This window comes from Anas acuta, chromosome 1 (assembly GCF_963932015.1).
Source record: "Anas acuta chromosome 1, bAnaAcu1.1, whole genome shotgun sequence".
NCBI lineage: Eukaryota > Metazoa > Chordata > Aves > Anseriformes > Anatidae > Anas > Anas acuta.
The window spans coordinates 158,681,857-158,701,027 of NC_088979.1; the positions used below are offsets into that span (position 1 = coordinate 158,681,857).

General features: G+C 43.0%; 1 protein-coding gene and 1 long non-coding RNA gene across 3 annotated transcripts in view; one reads left to right on the plus strand and one right to left on the minus strand.

The window, feature by feature from the left end:
- Positions 1 to 4,631: 4,631 nt before the first annotated feature.
- On the minus strand, positions 4,632 to 7,534 carry LOC137849230 (uncharacterized). Its single transcript, XR_011091784.1, has 2 exons — positions 7,397 to 7,534; positions 4,632 to 6,909 (listed from the first exon to the last, which is right to left on the minus strand). It is a non-coding gene; the product is annotated as an uncharacterized lncRNA (long non-coding RNA).
- Positions 7,523 to 19,171, plus strand: part of ELK3 (ETS transcription factor ELK3) — a 34,477-nt gene continuing 22,828 nt past the window's right edge. The window contains exon 1 of one of the 2 annotated variants that reach the window (XM_068668739.1): positions 7,523 to 7,918. The gene's annotated coding sequence lies outside the window, so the exon portion shown is untranslated. The remainder of the gene's footprint in view (positions 7,919 to 19,171) is intronic. The other variant, XM_068668728.1, reaches the window with a different exon arrangement.

The following is a 19,171-nucleotide window of genomic DNA, read 5'->3' on the forward strand; positions in this document are numbered from 1 at the left end:
TAAATGACTGACACATTTCTTGATGGTCTTGATCACCATCATGCCTTACTGCTATTGCAGGGGAAAGACTGCTCAATGATCTAAATGAGAAATGTATGTGTATACATCTGCATTTAGATATGCGTAGGGTTATAAAACATGCTTGTGACATACAGAAGAACAGCCCAGCAGTAAAAGCCTACCCTCCTGACTGCTCAGGAACATGTTCCATTAACATTAACTAAGCTTATCAAGTCCTGGGCTTTTTTATTTATTTATTTTTAACCGTATTGACTTTTTAGAGTGAATTAGGACACTGCAGCCCAGACCAAAGGCCCTTACTAATTTCCTTATTTATTACTAGGAGTCAAGAAATCAGTCCTGTACAATTCCCACAAGGATGCAGACAGAGTCTGGACAGACAGGCAAGTGAGAAGTGGGAGCTAATGAATATTGCTCTAGTGTCAGACAGGTAAAGCACTCCCCCCTTCCTGTTAATTCAATCGAAACAATGAAGAGAAAAACCCAACCCGCCCTTGTCTTGTTTGGCTTAGACATGAACCCTTGATAAGACTCTGGAAAACAAGAAAGTTTGTAATAGATTTGAGCTACCTTTGGCTGAGTAACTTATATGTCATAAAAATGTGAATATAGTGGTGTACTTCTGCAACCAATGTAGACTCAGCTTGATATGCTGTAGATAACAGAAAATGACTGAGATAAAGAATAATATAACATTTTACTTGAATATGACATACTTTACATTTCTTTACAGAAAGGATATCCCAGCAGGAAGGAGAAAGGTGGAGCACAATCCCTGTAGCATTTCTTGTTCTGCATTGTGCGAAACTTTGTAGGGACACAGGAAGAGGATACGGAAGTTTCTACAGGAAAACGGAGAAAAGTTCAAACATAAACAGCATCCAAAAAAATTTACCAACAGTTTAGAACATTTCCTTTTTCTCTTTAAATACTTGAAGACACTTATATTATAGTTTACTATACATTTCTATGTATATCCACTTTTGCAATTTCTCTCCCAATAGCAGTTTAAAGCAATTTTTAATGTGAATTACGCAAACTATATTCTGTGTGCTAATGTAAGCAATAATCTATTTGGTACAGCATTCTCCTTTTAGCAGAATAAGTGAATGTTGGATTAACAAGTTTATCTTGCATCCTCTGCAGGATTTTGAAGGAACTTGGTGTTAAAGAAGATGCTCCTGAAGAACACTTCAATAACTGAAGGCCACTGAAGTCAAAGGAAAGTTACTAAAACTCCAACACCTTTTGAACAAGGATGGGCAGTCTTGCTTCAGCCAAGCTTTAAGAATGTGCTTAAATCTCTTATTGTATGCAGCTGACATGTGGATAAAAGGGTTATAGCTGATGCCTTCCCTCTCTTCTTACCTGGGAGAGTTGTGCTTTACCAGATGGTGCTAGTGGTGAGCAACAGCCAACTTAGCCATTCTCCTAAATTTGTGGTTGCTTGAATTTTATTTTATTTTATTTTATTTTATTTTATTTTATTTTATTTTATTTTATTTTATTTTATTTTATTTTATTTTATTTTATTTTATTTTATTTTATTTTATTTTATTTTATTTTATTCTCTTAAGTACAACATGAAAGCACGTGGTTAACTCTTCAGGGCTTCTTTAAAGAGGGTGGATTTTGGCTTGTGTTTATAGTCTTTGGCTAAGTCTGGATATAAGGAGCATACAGTTTTTATCAAAAAAGCTTTCATTTAAATGTGTCATCTCTTGATAACAACTGGTCAACAGCACACAACAAAATATGAGACAATATTCATATAACCATAGCTCTGGTTAGTTATGGTTATAGCTAACCATATATGTTATATATGTTAGCAATTCTCATAGAACTGCAGCTATCACTAGTACTTGGTAAAATGTTATCAGATAGGCAAATGGATATCAGATTTTCAATGTGTACATTTAAGGTACAGGCAGAAGAGCGGTCCTGAAATAATACATAGCAAACCAGCATGAGAAAGATGCACAAACTGGGAATTTCTGGAGGAACAAAATCAAGTTTGCATTGCCTGCAATTAAGCCTGCATTACTTGAGTTTTTAGAAGGATCAAAATGCTGACACATTTAAATTATTCAAATCTGGGTATGGCTACGCTGACAGGTTTCTGTACTTGTATTTTAAATGCATGGGAAAAAAACACCAACAAAACACATCCCAACATCCCATCATAGACAGCAGAAGAGGAAATTCACATTTTAGCTGTGCTGAAGGCAGAATATTCATGTATGTCTCTTATCTATGTATCCATGTCTCCTACCTTGAAGCACCTATTTGGACAGCTACATTAGCTGGGAAAATCCCCCAGGATCTCTGCTAGAGAGCAGAGAGATGTGATTTTCTAGCAAGCAAAAGGTAGCTACAGTTATGCTAACGGCAGTCATTTCCCATAAGAAACTCACAGTGCATGTGCTTTATGGTCTGTACCAATGGCTGGTTAGGGGTTAGTTTGGGTTTTAAAAGCCCGAAGACATTTTGAAGATTTATTTGCTTTTCCGAAGTGTCTTTTATATGAGTTTTATAACTGCGGCTATTGAATATGAGAACAGGTAAGGCTTTAAGAAAACATTGATTATTAGAAAATGCACATCACCAAGATAATTAACTTTGTAACAGCAACATGATAACACAAACATCGGAACATTATAATCAAATACACTATAATTAAAAGAAATAAAAGAAAGAAAGAAAAACATTGTCATTTGCACCTAACTCAAAATTAAGAAGTGTCTCCCCAAGTGTGTATCATACAGGGAAACATAAAAGCTTCCAAGGTCACATGTTGAAGACAAAATCTGCACAACTTCATTTGTCAGCTAGAAATCTTAAAATTAGTGCGGGTTGAACAGAAGTGGCAGTGAGTCGCGCTCCATTTGACCAAAAGCATTTGAGAACAGTAAAAGCAGTTTAATTATATTCAGATGCTATGGTGATACTTGGCAGCAGAAATACCTTGGTTAAGTTATATTTAGAGATTAGGTTAGAATAAAATAGACAGATGGGAGGCAGGAAAAAGAAAGAAAAGATAGATGAAATGCAACTAAACTTTTACCTCAGACCTTTAATTAATTAGTCTGGGGAAAAAATGCAGTAGAACAGATTGAAAGATTTAAGAGAAGCTCAGTGACCTCTCAAATAGTTAATCTTTGTGGCTAGATTAGACCATGGGTTTATTCAAAGATTCCCGGAATCCTCTTTCCCTGTTTTCACGAATTGTTCATTTAGGTGCTACAGGCTCCTTCAGCACACAGCAGCACGGCATTCCTGAAATGACAAAAAATTGTAGGCAATTGCACTGCACGCAGGAGGTAATTCCTTATAAATCTTTCACTAAGAAGGCAAACCTAATGAAATAGCAGATGTTAAGTGATGCTTTTAATCTAAACATGTTGGGTCATGTGCTTTCTTCCACAACAACACACAGGGAAAGCAAAACATTCAGGAAAGCAAAAACGTGCCAGAGGAAGAGGAGCGTAAAAGCGGTCATTTCCCCAAACACTCCTTCCTGATCCAGCACCGCAGCCTTCCCGGGCTGGGTAGAGGACAAGGACGGACACCAAAACATCATTCCCATAAGACTGCATGTAGATTTCTAATCACAAGGCAGCAGTAATGCTCATTCACAGTCTCTGCCAGGAGGGACTGGAATGCGCTCCCCAAGGAAACAAAAGTCCGTGGGAGGAGGGAAGAGGCTCCTGCTTCTTTGCTGAGGTCCTGCCATCTGCACAGGATACTTGCTTCGTGGTGTGAAGAAGCACTTAGCCCTCCTCCTGCCTCTGATGGCAAACTTTTTAGGTTGAAACTTGCAGGATTTCTTTGTTCCAGAAAATGTGGCATGAGGTTTTCAACCTTTTGATGCTGACATGCAGTGGTTTTTCCCACTATTTAGATCCTGCTTTGAACAGCACACACAGTTTTGTCATTGTCTGCCACCTAAACCCTTTTGCAAAGTGCACAATTTTACTCAAGACAGGTGAGCAAAATGCCCAGGAAGGAATAATGCTTGAAGTGGAGCAATGTGCAGTGCCTTCTTCTGAGTTTCTGTGGGTTTAGAGTCAGTGCTACACCCTGGAGGTAGCTCTGTACAGTACTGCAGACTGGCTCTGCTTGCCAGTGAAGCTGCCTGCGAGATGAGATAAAACTGAAGACCAGGCCACTTTGTGAGCAGAACGGATCCCCCAGGACTTTTTGCAGTAATGAAGTTGTTGGCTCTGAAACTCACGTTTGTCCAGCTACAGGGAAGTGTGAAAGAGAAAAGCCAAACCTGCTAGAGGAACATTCATCAATATTGATGCGACATTTGAAAGGCATTGAAATAGCAATGTTGTGGAGGGCAACCCAAAATCCTGCATGAATTAGGCTGTTGTTCCAACTCAGGTGATCAGGTTCTATATAACCACCTTCCAAAATCCCTCGGAAATCCTCCTGCAACCTGGCAGGTGGTTATTCAAGCCAGAACTACTAGAAAATAAAAGCAAAGAATGGTTACTTCTGATTTTGCCAAACAACTTCTGGTGGCAGATGTCAAAAAGACCAATACAAATGTGAAACCTCTTCACTACAGAGCTTGTAATCTGGAAAGAAATACAAAATGTTCAGAGAGGGCAATATAACACATACTTTTATTAAATATACTTGCAATTAAATTAGTAAATGAAATGACAATTATTTCCAACAGCTTTCAACTTTGTTCTCAATAATTGTACATGATTATAAACATCTATGTACATTTAAGGAAAAATGTGTACTGCAAAGTGGCGTTACAATTATTTAATTTAATACTATAATTACAGTCGGACTAAAGACTCTGAGTGAAATTACAGTAAAACATAGACCAACAGACATGACCCTCAGCCTGATGAGTGTAGACAGAGCTCTGGAGAGCAGCAAATCTGCTTTTTTTTTTTTTTTTTTTTTTTTGATGTTGTTGTTGTTTCTTTGCTTTAGATAGGTTAATTATAGAAGCACATGAGATTTATGAACATTTTAAAAATACAATAGAAACAATCTGAAAGGACAGACAAAGCCTGGTTTCTTAATTGACGTAATCTAATGAAAATGAGGCAGAATTATAGTCACTATACTTAGGAATGCTTTGGGGCGATTTTTTTCAACAGAAAGCCAGGTTTATAAATACGGGCTCTTTTACAAACTCTACAATCCCTAGATAAACAGGCCACAGAGACATCTTGGGTGCATATGTTTGTGCAGAGTTTGCCTGAACCCATCAGATTAGGGCTTTCAGTGGCGGTAATGTGCTTTTCTGGTGGAAGGGGAGCTGTCTCCTGTTACTCCCGGTTCTCTCCAAGTGCGACAGCTGTTGTCTGGACCAACTCTGAGCAATGAACAACAGCTTCCAAAGCTAAACCCCCAAATCTCAACAGCTTAAGGACAGGACTCGGGCTTTATAATTAGCAGTTGTGATGGCAGTATGCGCTGATGAATAGGCATGAACAGAGACATGGAAGTTGACTAGTGACCCTGCTAAAAACATAACCAGCATTTTTATGACTACATTAACAAACAGGTTTTCTGAGTGGAATTGCTTTTGCAGAGGAAAAGGGCTTCTACACAAAACAAACCTGTAATTTGCCTCGTCCACCACCTTGTATTTTCGTATCAGCTAGTCCTTAAAGACTAAACTTAAGTCTAAACTAATACTAGACTTAGTTAAGTCTAAACTAATTTAGCTAGGTAGATATCATGGATGAGAGAATTTTAATGACAACTCTGTAAAGCACAGTGTTTTTATCAAGCACAAAAAAGTCTCAAAAAATATTTTCTAGATGATATCCATGTTACTAGAATCACTAGCCCTGGCCAAAAGCTCACATTTTCTTCCACTTCCAACAGAATTTTCTGAATTTGTGTTTCCAACATATCTTGATGGCTTTTTTCAATTGAACAGATTTCTCACTTTCTTCTCCACCATCCACAGGGTGATATGAAGAGCCCTCCCCCAGTGCCTGCCCAGTCTCCAGCATGGCAGCTTTGTTTAGTTTTCTACTTCACTACCTTGACAAAGAAGAACTAATGCTGTAAAAAGTATTCTAGTACTCATGATAAATAAACATGTTCATCTTTTAACCTTTTTTTAAAGACATAGCATTATTTATGTTGTGTGAAAGAAAAGAAGCTTGGTTTGGAAAAGTAATATTGGCTTTGAGAGTTTGTTTTCTCAGATCTCCACACCACTGGTACTGGCCAAGGCAACTTTGGAATGTTGCCTTGATGCTTCTTCTCATCTTCACACAATTAATGAAAGACAAATGCAGAAGATGAAGGTAGGTACCCCCAGCTGTTGGTCCAACATTGCGTTATTGGGACTGTAAAAGCCCCTCTGGCTGCCCTGCTTTTGAAAATCAGGTCTTCAGTTGGACTTCCTAAGTGAAGCTTGATTCCTGCACCCTAGTGACTTACACACTTAATGCTAGGACTTTGTCCTCTCCACGTTTTAATCTAGGAAATGTGCTGTCTGGAGTTAAAACGTTTTCATGCTTCTTGATTTGGGAAACACCAAGCGAGCAGACCTCATGTCTGTATTCTGATTCAGAATGACTTCTTGAAAGGGAATTGAAGAAAATGACAAAGTTATGCAATTTGGTGTGCCAGTACCGCGTTACGAGGAAGAGAAGGGGGAAACCCAGCCAGCCTCCAGACTCCCACCAGGCTGCTCCCCGCCAGCTACTCAGGTGCTGTTGACTCATGCTTGGTGGCCAACTGCGATGAGCTTTTTATTCTCACGGGAGCATGGTTGTGTTCCCCGTGACACTGCAAGGAACAAGGCGTCAGGGAGGTAAAGCACGATCACGGCTTCTGCGTCACTTCAGGTTGAGAACATTTGGAGCTGCGTTGTTTGAACGGTAACTCTTGGGACTGTTAAAATAAATGGTAAAATGAGTAAATCTGTGAAAAGAAATAGCAGCGCAGTATTGATGGTAAAGTATTATGTATTTAGCATTGCTGATGCACTTTATGCTGGGCAGAGAGATGTGTCCCACGCTCTGGGAGATAAAATCGGGAGTAGCGAGGATGTAGTGAAGATACAAGGACGTAACACCAAGCCTGGGAAGTGCTTTTAACAAATCCTTTCCCAAACCCCCTTTCAGCAAGCCCAGCTCGCAGCTGAGGAGCGCGGCTTGGAGCCCAGCACGCCTCCTCCCAGCACACTGCCTCAGAGCCGCGCTCCGCTCCCTCTGGGGCTCGGCACCTCGAGCACCCCTCGGCTGGGCTCGGCTCTCCCCTTCCCTCTCCTCACGGCCCCAGCGCTCCCCTCAGCGCCCCGGGGTCCCCGTGAGGAGCCGCCGGGTCCCCCCCCGGGGGCCGCCCCGCTCTGAGGGCCGAGGCGGCCCCGGCGCCTCACCTGCGGGGCCGTGTGGCCGAGCCGCGGTGTCGGCGGCGGGGGCGGGAGGCTCCTCCCCGGGGGTGTAGCGCAGGAAGAGGGGGAGGCCGGGGAGCCGGCGGGGCTGCCGCGGAGGGCTGGGAGCCGCCGTGAGGGCAGCGCCATGCGAGCGGCCGGCGCTCCGGCCATGCTGCGCGGCGGCGGGCGGAGAGAGGGGCGAGGGGAGGAAAGGGCTGTTTACACAGACTGCAAACCGCCTGGGGAATAATGCAGGAAAGGAAGTGAGCCGGCTCGCTGTCTGACTGCCCTGACTTCCTGCTCGCTCTCTCTCGCACAGACACACACACACACACCGACAAAAAAAAAAAAAAAAAAAAAAAGAGAGAAAAAAGAGAGAGAGAGAGAGAGAGGAGGGGGGGATCGGGATCTCGTTACAAGAGCAACAGAGCGCTCGCGGAGGACTGTCAGCATGGGCAGCCGGGGGGTTTTACCCAGCTCCCTCTAAAGCACCGGGAGGCACCGGGAAAGCCCCGCAGGCTCTGGGTAGGTACGGGTGCTGCCGCGCCGGGACAACCCCACAAAAGTTTCGGGGGGCTGCGGGGAGGGCGCAAACCCCCTTCTGCCTTCCTCCCCCCCCCCTACGGAAAGGGGACCCCCGCGGGTCGGGGTGCGGGGGGGGCACGGACAGCGCCGCCCCGGGGGGCTGCGGGGGGACCGGGGGTGGAGGAGAGGGGATGGGGTCCCCACAGACCCCCTGCAAAGCCCCCCAGCCGCGTCCTGCCCCGGTGTCCCCCCCCCCTCGGGCAGCATCACCATAAGGGAGCCGGGGGGGTGGCACCGCCGAGGGGGCGCCGGAGGGGACCCCGGAGCCGGCGGTGGGGGTGAAGGGGGGAGGCTGCCGCAGAAACTGCAAAAGGGGCTTTAAAAAAAAAAAAAAAAAAGTGTCGGGAGAGTTTCTGGCTTGTCTGGAAACAGCAAGACTAATTGCCATGCGCTTCCGGTTTGAAACTGGCAGCAGACAACATCTTGAAAATGAGTCACTGCAGCTCACAAAGAAACTCTGTGGTTTTCTCCCTCTCAGGTTTATATATTTGCTCTTTTTACAGTTTCCTTTGTAGTCCTCTGCGTTCTGCCCGGCCCTCCCCCTCCCCACTTTGCTGAGCCACCCCCTGCCCCAAGACCCCTTGGCCGCCGCTGATAGTTTCCACGACCAGCTGAAAAAAAAAAAAAAAACAACCCTGAAAATGTTTGTAAGGAAAAAGAGAGAGAGAGAGAGAGAGAAAGGGAGAGAAAGTGGAGAGTTGTTTTTGGATCTGGCTTTGCTGAAGGTTAGAGGGACTCTGATGCTGCAGGGGGAAAAAGTTCCCTGAATTTTCCACTGGCTGCAGGAAGAGAGCCCATTTAGTCATGGCTAAGTAATGTCTGCACACACACCAACTAATCTCATTAGGAGTTTCCGTTCCCTAACACAGGAGGGTTTTGTGAAGCCCTGTCAGCCTTCCTAGCATTGCAGTTGAAAGGGAGACAAGTTACATCTTTATTTACTTAGGGGTGTAGTGCTGGGACAAGTTTGTACAATGCAGCATCTTTTTGGTCGGGAGGACGACAGGAGTTGGTGGCTGCATTTGATTTCAAGCAGAAAGCTGTGGTTCGTCTCGTATTTTGCTCGCGCAGGCTCCTTGATTATTTCAGATTGAATGCAGTTTATTAAATATTTGCATAAGGTGAAGTGCAGAAGTGGGGAATGCGGAAGGCTGTGTTAAGATAAACATAAGCTCTGCATCCATGACGATTGAATGTGATTGAATGATAAAAAGACACTTGTGACACGGTGCTGGGGCGATGAGCGTGTTTCAACTGTATATTCTCTCGTGTAGCCTTGCTGTATTGGCACTTTCTTACGTGTTTAGTTTTCAGTTGATATTTATTTTGTATACCTCACTTTTAATTTAGTGGTTTTTGTAATTATTTTGATTATTTTGTGGTGATTGGCTTTCATAGCAGTCATGAAAAAAGTCCATGGTCAGAATTAGAAAGATTTTTGCCGTGACCCAGTGATCTATAATTTCAATTAGAAGTTAACTTTTTTTTTTTTTTTTGGGGGGGGGGTGTCTGGAGAAAACAAAGAAAATGGAGTCTTGCTTGCAAGTGTTCTTTTCCTTAAAGAACCTTAAAGAAACGTCCAAAATGTGAATAAAATTGCAAGTTAGAGGAAATAACACTTAGCTACTTAACTTGAATTATTGTGTGATACCATTAAACTAGTAAATAGTGTGCAACAAAAGAGTAACTGGATGGAGGACTAATTGCAATACACCATGTGTTTACCTTTGAGGATCTTCAGTGTTTCCTGTACTTTCTATGTCCAGGCTGCACAGAAAAATTCCTCATTAACGTCACTTTATGGAGGAGTTTTATTAGGGGATTACTGACACGGTCTCCAGACACAGATGCCCCTTGATTTCATGGTTGGGCAGAGAAAAAAAAATCAAAAATAATATATAAACCAGAAAACGCCTGACCTCTGTTCCAATTGAATGCAGTCATCAGGTAGCGAGAGTTATTTTCTGGCTTTGGAGTTTTATTTCTTTTGTAAAATCCTAGATCTTTAGGGAGAGGTACATCACTATGCATAACATTAAAAAATCTGTTGAATATGTTAGGGAACAGTTGGCTTGATGTACAACACCCAAACTCTTATCGAGGCTTTTTGAGGCTTTCCCTTGCTCTTATTATCTCTGCTTGAGATATGCACCTTTAATTGCCCACTTACTGCGTTAAACATTGCTGGAATTTCAGTGTGCCATCTGCTGAATCAGCGTAGGTGAAGCACGCACGTTGGTACGTACAGATATGCAGTGCAGATATCCCATACACATCTAACTTTCATATAGTGCATTTGCTCAGCGTAATTAAAAACATCTTGATGTCCGCACGGAAAAATAGATGTAGTAGTAATGTACCAGTTGTGTGTTCTGTATATTTGAAACAGTGAATGAGAAGCAGTCCATAGATTGCATTAAAGGTACAGCAGTTCGGTTTGGAAGAGAGAAAAATCCAAATACCCAACAGTGCACAATGGTTTTCCACTTATGTAATAAAAAGGTCTTAGAGGTGTTTCACTATGAGTTTATTCTTTCCCTCTTTCAATTTGTGAAATACAGAGTGTGTGAGAAGCAAATATGCTGTTGGCTAAGGGATGAGATGTTATCATAACTGCTTGTATCTCAGTTTGCTGATCACCTCCATGAGTTGTTCCTAAAAAGAAAAAATACAGGCTTTTATCCTTCTCGGTATTGCCAACTCCTCCTCTATGCAACAGCTGAAACCAGCAGCACAAGCTCAGGGGAGAAGCTCGGCTACAGCCTTCCTTGTAACTGTGTTTACAAAACACAACACGCATGGATGCTTTCATGTGTAGAAACAAAAATCTATTTTGTTTTACCCATTAGCAAACAAAAATCTATTTTGTTTTACCCATTAGCACTTCTCACTGCTTACTGATGCACGGTGCTTCTTTGCTCCTATTACTTAATATTTCATTAAACTTAAATCACGAAAATAATTCAAGCGTCTTGCTCCAAAGACTGCAGTATTCCCCTTTGCTCCGTGCGAGGTCTGATGATGTACACGTTGCTGTCTTGTTGTATTGCTGTTCTTGGGCTGGAGGCCAACTTCAGGGCGTGCTGTGATCACAGTATTCGTATCGGGACGGTGTTGCTGGTCAAGTGATAGTACAGCTGGAACCTGCCTTCTCCTAACGTCCTGTTCTGGAAGACTTGGATGAAAGTCTTTTGGCAGGTTCACCGCGGTGCATGGAGCTTGCTTTACATGTGGGAAGACAGGTATAGGCACTACTTAGGGACTCTTGGGTCCGTCAGCTGTACAGAAAATGCAAATCTTAGCTGTGGGAATGCAATTACATGGCACTGTGTGGCTTCAGAAAACCGAAGAAAAGGAGTAAAGCTGGAATCAAAAGATTTAGTCAGTGAAGGTAGGGAAGAGTGGAAGACCCAGTGTGCAGTTACATTTGATGCACGTGTATATAAACCCTTATTTGAGCTGGTGTACCTCGGTGGCATCGTATACATCTTGTATGGTCAGGTATTTACAGTTATCTCTGTTCGGTGAGCGGCTGTGTGTCAAGGTGCTGAATAACCCCAGACAGAAGAGGACTGGCGAGTGGAGCAGTGCCACAGAGGTGCGGCAGGTTGCACCCCTGCATGCAGCACACGATTTATCATCCTTCTGGTGGTGTCAGTGGCCCCAGTCTGCAGCATGTCTGAAGGCTGGTTTTCTTTTTTTTCTTTGACACCTATAACAGGGCATGGCTAGCCCAAGCTGGTTTCAGAGTGCCGCTGGTTGTGAGCTGCGGTGCATGGTTGGTAACTACACCCAGTGGCTCCTGCGGCAGGCTGTGGCTTTGGGGCCTTTGGAAACCACCTTGTGCTGCCCACGCGGGGAGCCAGTCGCCGTGGCCTTCCCCTCCCTGTTCCCCACAGGAGGCAATCTTGCAGCCCTGAATCCGTAGGCAGGTGTTTCCTTGGTGTGTGGCTTGCTGAAAGGGTCATCTAATGTTCTGGAGGCAGTCGGGAGCTCTTGAAAGACCGAACGTATCTGTTCTCATGTTGGAGCGTGATCGAGTCATTGAAGAGTGGAGTGATGAAAGAATTAGTCATGGTTTTTTGGGAGAATGTCAAGGTGTAGGAGCAGGAAGTCCAGCTCACTGCTCTGCAAAACACAAGGCCACGTGTCTGGAAACAAAGCAGCTGAAGCACCAAGCACCCATGCACTTCATGAGCAGAAAGCTCACCTTTGTCCATAAGACTGTCTTAAAACCCCAGCCCGTTTGTGCACCAGGAATCGTGTCAGAATTCAGATTCTTAAGGGTTTGCTTTTAAGAGTGGATTTTAACTCAGAAGCTCTTTGAAGGAGACTTGCTGCTTTTCTGAAAGCAAAAACTAAACAAAACACCTGCCGTTAGCATTGATACAAACGTAGCACACACCAGGTAGTTCAACTCCGACTAATAACTGCGCAGACATTCTGCGTGTTTAATTTTACACGGGTGCTGTGGTGCCTTGGGGGGTACCAAAAAGTACTCTGGAATTCTCGATCTGTCTATCCAGTGTCACTCATGGTCAGGGTCTCACAGTGTGATGAATAACGGACTATTTAGGAAAATATTTTAAGTCATGTTATAGTTGAGAACACCAGAGGCCAAATTTCGCCATGCCGTTAGCAGACAGAGCTCAGCCGAAAGTTACCCTTTCTATCACTCCTGCGGCATCACAGTTACCAATACGGTGTCTGCCCTTTCCCTTCTTGCCCTGGTAGTGCTGCTGTGGCTATCTCCAGCAGTGGTTTTGGGATCTGTAATTACTTGGAGCAGTTGCACGAAGCTGGCGTGTCAGCGTGGCAGTCGCAGTGCGGCGCTGCCCGGCCCGTGGGAGGGATCCCCTGGGCCCTGCCCGCGTGGGCCACAAGGTGAAAACTGCTCACCTGGGTGGCAACACCCGGGAGCTGCTCAGATAAATAGCTGTTAGCTACATAAAGCTTCCTGAAGACTATACCACATGCTGTTAGCACAGCGGAGGAGTTAGGTACAGCTCAGGCCCTTCGGGAGAAGGGTTTCTGTAGGATGTCACAAACTGGGTCTCTGCTGGCCAGTTGGCTATTTTATGTATTTGAAGATTCAGGGTACAGCTTGGATGGTCTTTGCAGATACCCATTACTACATGCTGATGGGTTTGGGCCGCTGTGCAAACAACACGCTCTTAGTTTCTCCAACTTTATGCGATTTTTTCTAGATCTTGTGGATCCTCAGTGGAAGATCACGCGAGGTAGTAGGAGAGGAAAAGCCACATCTTACACATTGTCTCATTGCTTTAGCTGACATTAAATTATGTAATGAATCAATTGGTTGTAATTTCTCTGATGCTTACCAATCACACAAAATTGGTAAAAGCTCTCTGAGCACTAACCTAAGTATAAAATTCTGGTAGTGTAATTTTACTAGGTAGGTCTGTTTTTTTTTTCTTCTGAAAATGCTAGTGAACCAGCAAAGAAGACGTTTATGTAAAATAACATTTCATACAGTTGTACAAATCAGAATAGACTTGGCTTATATAATTCATCTAAAGAAACTAAATGCCTTTAATTGATTGACCTCCTATAAGTTTCCCGTCCTTGTTTTGCAAAACAGCTGGCAGTTTGTCTGGAAAGCAGGCTTCTATTACACATCCATTTGTCTCTGTTGTGGTGACAGCACCTCTTCACTGCAGCTCTGCATCTCACTACTTCTTTTTCTTTTTTTGATATGTAGAAAATTGATCAGATATATTTGAGTGTAAGCTTTTGGGGAAGGATGCTAATGAGTGTTATTGTTTTAAATGTTTATCTTGTGGTAACGTTGAGTGGCCTCTGTTGTATCAAGTCACAGTACAACACAAACAAAAAGTTTATAGACTCAAGTGCCACTATTATCTCTTCCCAGCAATTTACAGTAATTCACGAGAAGAAACAATCTTTAAAAAGCACTTAGAAAGTAAGAGCAAATTCCTGTTGGTGCTATGTTAGCAAAATCTGGAGAAAGTTGCCTACCTTCAGAGAATTTCTTCCGTGTTATACTAACATGGCTGAGATGGGAATTGGGTTTGGAGTCCAGATAGGGGCCCCTGTGGAGCCTGGTGACTCAGAGCAGACTCAGAGCAGCCGGCATGTGTGGTTAGGCCAGCAAGCTGCTGGCGTGGAATTGGGCTGGTACAGCAAGCACGGCTGCAGCTCTCCTCCTGCTGCCGCTGCTGCAGTGCTGAAGGTCTCCGATAGAAATGCTTCCAAAACAGAGTGGTATCAAGGCTGGGCTGATTCCTGGCCTTTCCTGGGAATGGGGTGCAATAAAACTGGCTGCACAGTCTAGTGCAAGTTGGGGAGAGGGGATGTGGTCTTTAAACTTCATTTGAATGTGGAATCTCAATGAGGAGTCAGTGTGGAGGTCCAAATGATGGCATTCTGAGCAGCAGAGACACTAACAGCCCGCCTGGTATATTAATGTCATGTCTAAGCACAGGCAATCTAGGCAGTTCTTATGGGCTGAAGTTTGCTATAATCATTGAAATACTCTCCCATTTCTCTCTCCTTCATAGCTTGCAGCAGCCATGGCAATTAGTTCAAATAGACAGGACATGGACAGTACAGGAGGCTAACAACCAGCTCTTCTGTTGGCTGCAATCTCACGCATTTTAAGGTACATTCTGTCGGGTATTCCACTGGCTAATTGCTGATGTTAGGGGAAGAGTGTAGGTGTGACCTTCAAGTTCTTGTTGGTGTACTAGACAAGTGAGTAATGTTAGAAGCTAAAATAGACTTTCAATTGGGTTTCAGTTTAGCTTAGCTCATGGTAAACATGCAAAACAGAACTTCGATTAGCACCAAGAAGGGAGGGTAATACCATTTTTTTGAGATTTGGACATATAAGAGGAGATTCTTAATTTATGTTTTTGCTATGAGATAATTGCACACAGAATTAATACCATTTAAAGTGAAAAACAGACTTTAACTAGTGTTGTGATTGGTTGCTCATTATTTATGATTAAGCAACCTGCACCATGGCTCGTGCTCTTTGAAGTGTTACAGCGGTGCTAATTGTTTGGGAAGGAATAGTCCAGATAAAATCTTCCTATATGCACCTACGTTGCCATCTGCTGAGTTGTGTTACACCGTTTTCAGTATAATGCTGTGACTGAATCCTCTCGCAACGTGAGAATATACAGGTAAGCTGTTGATGTCACCGAATAGTTCGGTGACTCATCGTGCTAATCCAGCACACTCTGACAACTCTGTGTGCATAGGAAGGCGAGCTCCAGCTGCCAGTGTGAGCCACCATCACCTTGCCGTGCTTCAGGTCTCACAGAAATTGCCAGCTGCCTCAGTTTGCCTGAGCAGAAGTGCCAGAATTGCATTTCCTTTTGTTTTGACCAGCTTCCTCCCTGCACACAGCGTTAAAAAGACCTGCTTGTCTATCTGAGTTTATACTCTAGGGAAAATGAACAGGGAAAGATTAGTTTAGAAATTTGAATACAAAACCTTTGAAAAGCAGCATTTGATACAGCTGATAGTATTAATACACTTTAATAACTTATAGCCGCTAGCATAAGTTACAGAGCATTCAGTCTGCTGTCGCAGCACTGGAAGTGTTGGTACTTCAGCTTAAGAAAGGTGTACTGTGAAAGAAAAAGCATTTAAAGTTGGGAGCAATCATCAGCATGCCAAAGAAACTTTGAGGATAGCCACTGTTGCTGAAGACTGTCATCTGGCCTCTTGTGTCTTTAGCTATTTTTTTTGTTTCCATGCATATTTTCTCTGACTTTATCAGAGGCTGTCAGAGGGTTTACATAGGACAGTCAAATAATTGTGAACTGTGTCCTACTGATGCTGGCAAAAATGTAAGAGAAAGTCATATGGGGAAAATAAACATATAGAGCTGGCTTTGAAACCAGAAGTCCCTCAGATTGCAGCGTAGCGGACTGCCAGCATGCCACAGATGTGCACCACATGAGGAGACAGAAAGCAGCGTGAGGAGCCTGCATTCATTTTATGTCTGTCCCAAGGTGAATGGTTGGAGCCATTACGGGTTTGTGTAGTTCTGTTTACAGCTAGCATTAGAAACAGTTGAGCAGGTTGTTTTTTAAAGCCCTTCACAGGCAGGCAGCTAGCCTAGCCATGTTTCCTCCTGCTGAGGGCTTCTACACAGTCTGATTAAAATAGTTTCTTGCATCCTTGTGCAAGGAATTTAAGAACTACATCCTTATGGAGAATCTGCAAACACCTGTGTTGTAAAGGTGGTGTCACCACACTTGTTGGCAGGCAACCAGACCTTCGTTGTAGAACTTTCTTCCTTTGGACATCTGCCTCAGCCTTTCTTTGACTTCCTAAAAATTAAAAAAAGATAATTAAAAGCTGAAAACATTGTATTTCCAAACATACCTGCTGGAACTGTTGCTGGACATGTGTACGAATGCTTTCTTTTCTGCAATGTAAGAGTGCTAGCATGTAATATTTTGCTAGTTCTTGTTGCTGTCTTTCATGTTGCTGCTATCTGCAGGAGTCTGTTTATTTTTTTTAAACGTGCTGAGGCCAGAACAGTGGGTATTCTTGCTTGAGAAGGAAACCCTGCGAATTATTACACTTGACTGTAAATAATCTTTTAAATTATAATATAAAGAGAAGACTATTATGCAGGAGGCGCAGAGTAGGCATACCTCATGTGATTCTGCTAAGGACACCAGCCAGGAAAACCCTCTGTGCTTTTTTGGCACATCCCTACACCGATTTGGATTTGTGTGGCAACATTACTGTACTGCTGAATTGGATCGGAACTTCTGTGCCGGGGCACTCTGCAACTTTTTCTAATGTTTCCACTGGGTGGTGCTGCAGGAATTCCTATTTTTTTTTCACTTGAATCTGCATTTCCCAGAAAGACGCCTCTGAAATATAATAGGAGGAAGTCCTGATTTAGAAAGTTTTGCAGTTTCAACACAATAGAAGAACTTGGAGGATGCTCTGGCAGGAAACGTCCTTGTTGCTGGATGTGGAAAAATTACCAGCAGTCCGTATCATATACGCCGCCAGTCCCCCAAAGTGCTGTGGATGTGGATAGCACCATCAGTTTGATTTATTAACCTTTAACAGAGAAAGTTCTGCATCAGGTTAAACCAGGTATATTTACACACTCAGTTGTGAGCTTATTTTTTCCAGGCCAATTAAATTAGCAGCAAGATCTCCTTTGATGATGAGTAGTTGAAAACTTGCTACATAAACACATTGATATTTGTTTTTCCTCCTTTCTGGCAGAATCACTGACTTTTCACCAACCACATCCTATTTATCACCCTTGAAGCATCTCTGTTGAGAAACAAAGTGTGAGGCCTGACTCAGACTTTTGACTTGGTCTTTCAAATGTTTTTTAGCAAGCACTTGGACAGATTTGGCAGTTCTCTTTAATCTCTTGTGATATACTCGTTATGCAGGCTAAGTTTCAGTGGAAAATGTTAGGTGGGACTGATTTTTGTGGTTATTCTACAAAAATACCTTTTCTCGATAAGCTCTCTTTTGCTTCTGTTATGAAACACAAAACAAATAAATTTCTTTTTTTTTTTTTTTAGAAACTAAAATGCAAAAGAGTAAAATCAGCATAGAGCACTTGTAAGCTGTTAACTTTCCATGCAAACATTCGTCTCCAAACTATGTCAAAAATAAATATGGCTGAAACAGCTAGAGTCTGCCTTATTCTATATTTTTCTCAAAAAATATTATTTTGTCTTTGATCCTTGGCCTTGTGGAATTGAATTATTTTGGTCATTTCCAACAGAAGTGTTTTTTTTTTTTTTAAACTCACATAACTGCATGTAAGTATTATTATATTTTAAATGTGAGTGTCATTTACCAACCTCTCCATTTCTAATATTGAGAAATGGTGTTTAAAAACAAAAGACAAAGCAGACACGCTCTTTCACATGTTGTTGCAGTAGTCCTCTCAAGGGTTAAAATGAACCTGAGACACTTAGAAAAATAAAACCAGAGCTGCTATTACAAACTGGGACAGATGTAGGAGGCCAGGTTTCCTGTGGCCCATTTTCCAGTTTCCTGGCTGCAACCTGCAGAAATAAAGGAAGCCGAATGTGAACGTGAATGAGAACCTAACAATGCCCCACGTCACGCTGCTCCAAAAAACGTGCAGCTCGCCAGAATTAGGATTCAAAAGCAGTAAATGGATGCACAAAAAAATAGACACGCATTTCCCAGACAAGTCGAAAAGGAAAAATAAGGCATCTGTTGCAGAGAAATGCTGCGTGCTTGCAAAAGCACACGCTTCCCTGTAGGAGCAGTGTAAATGGAGGTGTGTGCCTGCTGTGGTGGGGTGTAAGAAAAGGAGCTGGATCCTTTACAGCTGCTTTGGCTGCAGAAGGAGTCAGCCGTTTTTTCATACACTGAGTGAAATTAATTTCCCTGCCCTGACTCTGCGTCTTAATCCTTTTCACATACCTGTCTGATCACCAGCTCTGTGTGACTACTTACAGTGCATAATGCTGGCTGACACTTTTATGTCTTCCTGATTTTATTGGTCCCAATTTTTTTCCCCCCAGTCCCTGGGCTCCCCAGGCAGTCTGTTCCACTCATCTCTTCCTCCTCATCCCCACGTCCCCTGACCTGCTGTGTGGCTCAGAGCCCCAGATGTCCCTCTGCAGACCCTCTGAAGTGACAGGGGACTGGTTTTGACCCTAATGCCCGGCGGGATCTCTGGTTGTAGACTTCAGCAATATGCCTCTATTTCAGAAAGGCTGATGGAGGAGCTAACATAGAGTGTGGAGAAAGGATTCAGGAAATCTCCCTGGCATATCTGGGAGAATGAAGGATGAACATGCAGCTTTAACATAGTCATCTGGAAGCTAAAGACCTGTGAAGGCGTTCTGAATGCTACGGAGCTGCTTTCCAGCTTCCTTACTTTTTTTTTTCCTATCTTTTCCTTTGCAAGCATCCTACAAAACTTAATGCTTCAAAGAGTATCCTATGTATCTCACAGTTCATGTCATAAATCTTTCTGATACTGAGCTTTTTATTTAGCTAGCTTTGTTTCTGAGCCTTGTGGTTCGCTGCTGCCTGGATTTAAGGTGGCTTGGTTGTTTCTTTTACTTTTCCTGGTAGGTTGATGACTTATTTTTGGTAGCCTTAATGCCACTTTACTGACATTTTGTCCTATAGAATTTTATATGCATTGTCTCGGTCAAAAAAGTGCTC